Source organism: Mesoplodon densirostris, chromosome Y, assembly GCF_025265405.1.
Source record: "Mesoplodon densirostris isolate mMesDen1 chromosome Y, mMesDen1 primary haplotype, whole genome shotgun sequence".
Classification (NCBI taxonomy): domain Eukaryota; kingdom Metazoa; phylum Chordata; class Mammalia; order Artiodactyla; family Ziphiidae; genus Mesoplodon; species Mesoplodon densirostris.
Window position 1 is genome coordinate 9,914,634 of NC_082682.1, and position 9,519 is coordinate 9,924,152.

Sequence of the window (9,519 nt, forward strand, 5' to 3'; positions counted from 1 at the left end):
AGTGGTCTTAGACCCTGGTAGTATAGAACAAGGAGACTAGGACCCTGGCTCCATAGACTTGTGCTGGGAGGGAGTGTGGTTACACGTGTAGCCCCTGCAGATGGAGTACCTCCTGTCAGTTCAAATGTCATCACCGTTACACTTGACAATGGAAGTGACTGAGAAATTCTTCAGGCCTTTACCTTTAGTTGGATGACTTGTTATCTGAATTCTAACTCTACTGAGAATCATGTATTCACATTTTCACTTACAATAAATTATTTAACCCTTTTAGTGCCTTCATGTATAGGGTCATGTTTTTGTCTCCTTTATACCTCAACAGTAAAATAAAAAATTAAATATTGGAAATCCATTAACTCAAATGTTTCTGCACCTAGAAACCCACAAAGTACCAAAATTGACTCTAGGAAAAAACAGAAACTTTGGATAGACCTATTAAATGAAAAAGAGTGAGTTAGTAATCACTTTCCAACAGAGAAAAACAGAGGATCAGGCTTCACAGGTGAATTCTGTCCAACATTAAGAATTAACACCAGTCCTTTGCAAATGCTTCCAAAAAATAGAAGGGAAGACTTTCTAACTCATTTTATGGGGCCATTATTACCCTGATACCAAAGCCATGGAGACATCACCAGAAAAGAAAACTATGGACCAATATCCTTTATGGATATGGATGCAGAAATTCTCAACAAAATAATGGCAACTGAACTCAACAGCATATTAAAAGGATTATTTACCACAGTCAAGTGGAATTTATCTCAGGAATGCAAGGTTGGTTCAACATATGAAAATCAGTCAGTGTGATATACCATATTAAAGGGGGAAACCCCACATGACGGTGATCATCTGAATAAATGTGGAAAAGACATGTGACTGAATGCAGCAATCTTTCATGATAAAGATACTCAACAAACTAGGAAGAGAAGGGAACTTCCTCAACCTAATAAAGAGCATCTATGAAAAACCCACAGCTAACACATCATACTTGATGTTAAGATTGAAAGCTTTCCCCCTATGATGAGGAAGGATGCCTCTCTCTACTCTCTCTACTTGCACTACTTGTGTGCAGCACTGTATTAGAAGTTCTATGCAGAGCAATTAAGCAAGAAAAGGAAATAAATGGCATCCATATTGGAAAAGAAGAAGTAAAAGTGTCTCTTCACAAATGGCATAATCTGGGACTTGCCTGGTGGTCCAGTGGTTAAGACACCATGCTTCCACCGCAGGGGGCATGGGTTTGGTCCCTGGTCAGGGAACTAAGATCCTGCATGCCGTGTGGCCACAAAAAAATCCAAAAACCAAAAAAAACCCAAAACTAACAACAACAATAAAAAAAAACAAATGGCATACTCTTACATCTAGAAAAACCTAAAAAAATCTTTGCAAACTACTGGTCCTTATAAACAAGTTCAGCAGAGTTGTAAGGTACAAGATCAGTATACAAAAATCAGTTGTATTTCTGTACACTCTAGAGAAGTCTGAAAAGGAAAATTTCTTAAAATTCCATTTACAGTAGCATCATAAAGAACAAAGTACTTCGGAGTAAATGTAACCAAAGAAGTGTGAGCTCATACACAGAAGGACAAAACGTTGTTGAAAGAATTTAAAGTACTAGATAAATGTAAAGACATTTCATGTCCATGGATCGGAAGACTTAATATTGTTAAGATGGCACCATTCCCCAGGTTGATCTACAGATTCATTGTTATCTCTGTCAAAATTCCAGCTACCTTTTTTTTTACAGAAATGGACAAGCTTATTCTAAAATTCACATGGAAGTGCAAGAGACCCTAAATAGCTTGACAGAGAACAATGTTGGAGGGCTCACACTTCCCTCTTTCAAAATTTACTACAAAGCTATCAACACTGGTACTGTCATAAGGGTAGACATATATAGACCAATAGACTAGAAGTGAGATTCCAGAAATCAATCCATACATTCATGGCCAGTTGATTTTCAACAAGGGTGCCAAGCCTACTCATTGGGGAAATAATAGTTTTTCAACATACGGTGCTGGAATAACTGGATATCCACCTGCAAAAGAATGAATTTAGACCCCTGTCTCACACTGTATAGAGTAATTAACTCAAAATGAATGAGTGCTCTGAGTCTAAGAGACAAAACTATAAAACTTACAAGGAAACAAAGGTAAATTTATATGACCTCAGATTAGGCAACAGATTCTTAGATATGATACCCAGGCACCAGTAACCAAAGGAGAAGTAAATTGGCCTTCATAAAAATTAAAAACTTATGTGTTTCAAAGGACACACTATCAAAAGAGTGAAAAGACAACACACAGAGTGGGAGAAAATACTTGCAAAATATTTATCTGACAAGTCATATCCAGAATATATAAAGAACTCATACAACTTAATAAAATGATAATCTAACTTTTTAAGCGGGCAAAGGATGTGAATAGCATTTCTCAAAAGAAGATAAACAAAAATCCAACAGGCACATGAAAAGCTGTTCCACATCATTTGTCATTAGGGAAATGCAGATCAAAACCACAATGAGGAGATATCATTTCACACCCACCAAGATGACTAGCATTACAAAAAAAAAAAAAAAAAAAAACAATAACAAGTTTTTGAAAGGATGTGGAGAAATTAGAATACTTACACATTGCTGATGAGAAACTGCAGAAAACAGTTTGGCAGTTCCTCCTAAAGTTGAACATAGAATTACCATGTGACCCAGCAATTCCACTCCTAGGTACATACCTGAAAGAATTGAGAAAGGGTTCACACAAAATCTAGTACATGAATGTTCATAGCAGCATTATTCATGATAGTCAAAAAGTGGAAACAACCCAAATGTTCCAAAATGGTACATAGGTAAGAAGTAAATTGTGTATCTGTACAAGCGAATAGTCAGTCGTGGAAGGAATGAAGTACTGTTACCAGTCTACGACACGGATGAACCTTGAAAACATTATGCTAGGTGAAGGAAGCCCAACACAAAAGGTCCCATATTTTATGATTCCATTTATATGAAATTTCCCATGTAGAAAAGTCCATAGAGACAGACAGTAGATTAGTGGTTGCCAGGGCCTGGGGAGGGGGAGATAGAGACTGATGGCTGATAGGCACAGGGCTTCTCTCCTGGATGATGGACATGCTATGAAATTAGATAGCGGTGATGACTGCACACTGTAGTGAATGGACTCAACACCACCAAATAGTGTGCTTTAAAATGGTGAATTCTGTGTTATGTGAATTCTACTCCAGTTTAAAAAGATAGCACTAAAAAAATAAGAAATACTACTGTGTAAATATGTATATTTAATAATTATCTTTTTTCAGCAAATATGTTTCTCTCTTCGTAAATAGGCCAGCAGAAGTAGATACCGTGGATGCCTTCCAGGGTCGTGAGAAAGACTGTATTATTGTTACATGTGTCAGAGCAAATGCCATGCAAGGCTCAATTGGGTGGGTAACTGTCATCATTGATTCTTTGCTTGTTTATGATCCAGAGTTAGATCCTTTTAATCACTGTTAGAGAATACCATCATTTGCTCTATTTTCTTATATAAAAAATTGAGTAATATCATGAAGGTTTCTTTTTTAAGTTGTGAAGGTGATCCACTGTTAGGTCTGCTTCTCTTGGTACCTTGTTTATTAACCCATGTCACAGTGTGAATCTGTTGTTTCACCTGATAAGAGTGAAACAGATTATCGAATCCAGTATATTTTGCAGGGGCATGCTCCTCTCCATGGTATGTGTCATAATTGATCTCCTATCATATTTTTAGGATCTTTGAAGGCTTAAAAATCATACCATTAAACTTTCCAATATCTCATCCAAGTCAAAATAGGAAATTGACAGACAGATGCATCACTTTGAAGGAAAGCACTGGGCCTCTTGTTTGTTTGCTGTCCTTAATGGGAATTGCTTCTGTGCCGGGTCCTGCACCACGAGCTTAAAGCAGGAGCCCAAGAAAAGCTGTCTGAAATGCCTGTGTCTCACCTACGCTGACATGCCGAGTCTTTCTGAAGAAGGAAGTAACTCTTTTTTTTCCTTCTATTGCTTAGGTTTCTGGCAAGTTTGCAGAGATTGAATGTCACCATCACACGAGCCAAGTATAGCCTCTTCATCCTGGGACATTTGAGGACCCTGATGGTAGGTACATTCTCGAGGACCGGGGAACTCCAGAGTTTGCTCATGATGACTGATACCGGGTTGAGGTTTTATTTTTATTTTTCATCAAAGTGGAAATGATTTCGAAGCTACAAACAATAATGAGCCTCTTCCCACTGGTTGTTTTGTCCTCCAGCAGCTTCTTCCTGGGAGCTTTTATAATGCCTAAACTGCTCACCCTTTCTTAGCCCAAGACCCAGGTATCCGTAGTGTACTCTCAAGATGAGCTTTAAAAAAATTGTATCTACATCGTAGAATTGTTAAGAAGACATGTAAACCCATATATGTAAAGTGCTAGAAGATTGGTTAGCACTTAGTAAACACTCAGTAAATGTGGCTATTAGCCTAGCTTAATGCCAGAGAGGGGGAATTTGCAGGAAAGTGCTTGGATCTTCATTTCTGTCTTGGCACTTAGAGCAGCACTGCTTGCTGTTTCCCTTGAGGGGTGAGTGGCATCAGAGCTCATCCATCCGTACAGATACTCCTGTAGAAGGAGGGGCAAGTTTACATCTGTAGTCGACAGATAGTAATAGTACAGCTTAATTTGGTGAACCACAGCTAGATAAAACATGTATTTGCTGCCTGCCTCATTAGGTGTAATAACTCAGTTTCTCTAATTTCTGTATTTAACAGAGTCATTGTTTTATCTCAGGAGAGGTGCCAACTCAGTAGGATTTTCCTCCGTTTTGGTTAGTTCCACCAGAGGGCGCCCAAATACAGTCTTTCTCATTCAGCTCTTATCTAGATTTGTGGTCTTCAACCTTTGTTGTTTGTGTACCCCCTTGAAAGAATGTTTAAAAGCTGTGTATCCTCCGCTTTTAAGATTATATTGAAAATGTTTCATCGTTAAGTGTTGATAAAGATTTTGTTTCTAATATATTGTAAATATTTGACATTTTAAAAGAAAGCTATTAAAAATAAATCCATTTTGCCACTCTTAAATATATCCAGTGGAATAGAGAGCAGTGTTATTCTTTCTGCTCTTTAAAATTGAATTGCCATTTATACTGTTTAGGATAAAATTCAGTGGGGGTAGTTTATATATTTTCATAATTAAAAGCCTTTCTGTTAATATGACTATTAGGCTTTTCTGCCACAAAAACTTTACATGTAAATTTGAAAATTTAAAGAATTGGTTTTCATAACGATTTGGGGAAACTGTGTGAAGGGTGTGTGGAACCTCTGGACTGTTTTGGTAACTTCCTATGATTCTATAGTTACCTCAAAGAGTTTTTTTTAAAAAAATTATTTTTCCTGTGACCATAAGGATCTGAGTATTAACGAACGATATCTTGTCAGTTGAGTAACGTATTAACAATTACTCTTTTCACACAGTTGAATTTTGATAATGTTCAAACCCGAAAAGTAAAATGTTTATAGAGCTGTGTCTCTTAGATGACCTGATTGCAGGAGCCTTCATGGGCAGCCCTCTGTTTACCAGCCCCTCTATTTGACACCCAGGCATGTTTACCTCCCCTAGCTGTGTGTCCTGTGGTCAGATTAGGGACAGGTGAGACTTGTGGTTGTGAAGGTGGAGTGGAAGGGCAGAAAAGCCCCAGGAGGACATAGGGAACTGGGGTTTGGAAGCTGAGGTTTGGAAATTCATTCCCAGAAAACGTGCTCACAACCCCCTGAGGAAGTCTCTGTGAGCCCCAGAGTCACCGTCACGCAGATTTGAAGACCACTGACGTCTAGGTGCAGTATAGACGTTATTATCTTCACTCTGGGAAGCCAGTGTGACAAAAAGAGACCGGCAGAACAGAATAGAAAAACTTCCAGTTTATCATTTGGACTTTGCAATCCAACTTGCGTATTTATCCTTGGGCTTCCCCCTTCCCGAGCCTCTTTTTTTTTTTTTTTTTTTTTTTAGTTCTTCAGCCCAGTTTCCCTTATGGAGATAGAATCAGTGATTAAGGCACTTGGTTTCCTCTGAGAAATCAAGACTAATAGCCCCTTCTCAGAACTGTTTTTGTGATCTAGGGATTGGATTAAACAGCAAGTTTAGGTGCAGTAGAATTGGCAGAAATAGCAGCAAGGCCATCTGCTTTACATCTGCTTTCCAGCCACAGGGTAGGACTCTCAAGAGCTCTCCTGAGTCAGGGAGATCTGAGACTGGTACCTCTTACATGCACCTCCTGGTGCATGCGGTCACCGTACCGTGCACTTGATTTATGCGACTTACTTTAAAAGGCCCTGTGAGGTCTGCATTGCCACCATAGTTTATCAAATCCAAGAAGCCAATAGTTATATAATGTGCGTCATTATTTTATGCTCTACTATTGAACTGTGACACTTTATTTTCACTTAGAATTTTTGTCTTATAGTGACTGAAAAAACTCTTTTAGACTTTAGACAGATTTTTATTGGGTTGGCCAGAAGGTTCATTTGTTTTTTTCTGTAACATCTGAATGAACAGTTTGGCCAACCCAGTGTCATACCACTCTTGTTCATACCTAGGAAAAACAGCAAAATAGGTAGACTAAGATACCCCTGAAAGCATCTCACTCTCAGACTAACACTCTGGGCGTCCCCATTCACCATCCCATGTACCCTTACTGATGCTCGAACCATTCCCTGTGCAGTCAGAGGTGTGTCATGAGAGGGCCCCACTGTGGTCCCGGGTTTTTTTCCAACTTCTGATCTCCATTCTCCAAGTTGTAGTGCTGGTACTTTCTTGTCTTATCAGAAGATGTCTGTGGAAAGATTTTTCAGGCAAGAGCCAGGACTCATTCTTTTTAGAAGTGGTTTGTTGACTAAAAGTCAAGAGGTTGTAGCTGCCCAGCCATGAATTCCTCCAGGATTACATACATGGAAACTGCTGTCTGGCCTAGAGGCACCCTAAAGTCAGAAATGGTAAAATGTGAAAATAAAGCGCATTTTATTTATTTTATTTTATTTCAACGCACATTTTAGAGTCATTTAAATAAAATACTATTCATACCTTACAGTGAGGAAACAGGCTCAGAGAGGTCAAGTGACTTGACCAAGGTCACACAGCAGGTCAGTACTATGTATGCAGCTTCACTGCTATACCCTTACCCACCTTCATGAATAGTGCAGGAGCCCCCATGAGGGGAGCTATCCTTTCCTTCTCTTTCCTTCAATCTCTGTCTTTTTTCCTCCCTCATACTCTCTCTTTCTTCTGTCTAAAGAGGCCCAAGTTCTGATGGTTGTAAAGAAGCAATTTATTGTTGAGGAAACTAAAAGGAAGAGAGGAGAGATGCGTGAGTTGGGTTCTTGTTTTGTTTTTCCGTTTAGATGTGCTTTTCATAATTTAAGCTCTTCTAGAAAAGAGACACAAGTGAGACAACATCTTTGGAATAGTTATCTCAGCAGATTAAGATGTTTTAGCCCTTGGGAGTTTGGGAAGCCTTTGGGAATTTGATGCAAGCTGTGGTCCTCTTTCTAGAACAGTCAGCATGCACTCAAGTGTTGGAGCTTTCTGAAACCAAGCCTTCCTCTTCCAGAATGTTAGCCTTGGCCAGAGACAGGCAAGACTCTAGGGTCAGCAGTGTCAAAGGGAACTTGGTGGGATGACGGAGCCCTTCTGTGTCTGTGTTGTCCAGGATACTAACCCTAGTCACATGTGTCTGCTGAGCACTTGAAATGTGGCTGGTGCAACTGAGGAAATGAATTTTTAATTTTATTTAATTGAAGATGAAAGAGCTACATGAGGCTACCGGCAGTTGGTACAGATTTGCATGACAGCTAATTCACCACGTGGCCTGAGTATCAGTGGTAAAATGATGGAAGTACTTTCTTAGAGGTGGTTCCCAGTGTTCTTTTCTAGCAGCATGGCTTTATAGTTCTGTATTCCACCTTATTTTTCCTTTCAGCCTTGTCTAACAAGTAATGGATTCTTGAGAATCTGTTCACGAAAGTATACTTACTATTTGTTCAGAAGTGAAAGCTGGAACCTCTGCTTCCCATGCATATGAGTGTTTCTTTGGGATGTAATTTACTTCCTTCTCTTTGTTTCAAGGAAAACCAGCATTGGAACCACCTGATTCAGGATGCGCAGAAGCGTGGTGCCATTATTAAGACTTGCAACAAATACTATAGATACGATGCAATGAAGATTCTGAAACACAGGCCCATACTGCAGAGAAGTCTGACTCACCCTCCTGCTATCACGCCAGAGGTTTCCAGACCCCAGGGCAGAGTGCCCAGCAACAAGCTAGACAGTGAATTTGCCGAGATGTCTCTTGCTTCTTCCCTGTACCCCTCACCCTCTGAGTCCAAAGAAGCCACTGTCACTGTTACTGCAAAGGACCCTGAAAGGCCACCCCTTCAGGACTGGCCTCGGGACCCACGACTGCTTAGGAGGATGGGCTTGGGCTGTGAAGCCAAAGGGAAGAGCCTCTTTGAGCTGCAGCCCTTGAGCCCCTGGTATCCTGGAGCAACGCCTCCCTCTGGAGAGCAAGGCTCCCCCGGAAGTCACCAGGATCCGACCAGTATTGGGCAGCAGGCCCCCACCAAGGGAGCTGCTGTGAACAACCAGAGACCTCGCATGCAGTGTGATCCTCCAGCTGCTAGTACCAGTACTTCCACGAGTGAGAGAAGATGTGCCCAGGAAGGGGAGGCACTCAGCCACAGGAGGGAGACCAGTGCCTTCACCAAGGGGAATCAGGAGAGGCGTGGCTCTCTGAGCCACCACACAAAGAGGAACTCAGGCTGGGACGAGAGGGGACTGGAGGAGGAGGACAGTAGATTGAAGAAGAGGAAGCTTTTATAGTGGAGCCAAATGAGACTGTCAGTCACAAGCATTACTGCAAACTTCAGATGACCAGCTAGTAGGACTGTCCAGATAAGATTACTTTTTTCCTTAAAGGAGTTTGTGTGCTGTTGGAAAACAGAAAATGTATCCTAACACATGGGCCTCTTGGTCATCTTCAGTACATTTTGTCAGTTTCAAAAGCTTTCAGAAGGCATTTGTGTATCAGTAATAATGTCCTCGAAGTCGAAGACTTAAAATGTTGATCTCTTGTTCTTCTGTAGGAAAGGTCAGACTGGAGGATTTTAAGAGGATGCTGTAAAAGTTGGAATGTATATATGTATAGCAAATAACAGAATCCTCTTAAAATTTGGTAGACAGCTTTTCTTTCCCCTGCTTAAAATGTTAATCATTTTCAACGGAACAAACCTTATATTTAAAAAAAAAAGATGGGAGGAGGGCAGGTCCTTTCAGAGATTGTTGTAGCAAACAGACGTCTTTAACAGCCCAGGTGGCCTGAGAGAACTGAGTCAATGCGTTGGGTCAGAGTCCTGTTAAACCAACTGGAGTGTCCTGGGCAAGACCCTGGGAAGCAGAGCTCTGTTAGGTGAAGTTCCACTCCTGCACCTTTTTAGACGAGGCACCTTGGCACAGGATGTTA

At 40.5% G+C, this 9,519-nt stretch overlaps 1 pseudogene; it reads left to right on the top strand.

Annotated features, from left to right (window-relative positions):
* LOC132482901 (probable helicase senataxin) overlaps positions 1-9,181 on the top strand; it is a 61,894-nt pseudogene extending 52,713 nt beyond the window's left edge.
* The last annotated feature ends 338 nt before the right edge of the window (positions 9,182-9,519 follow it).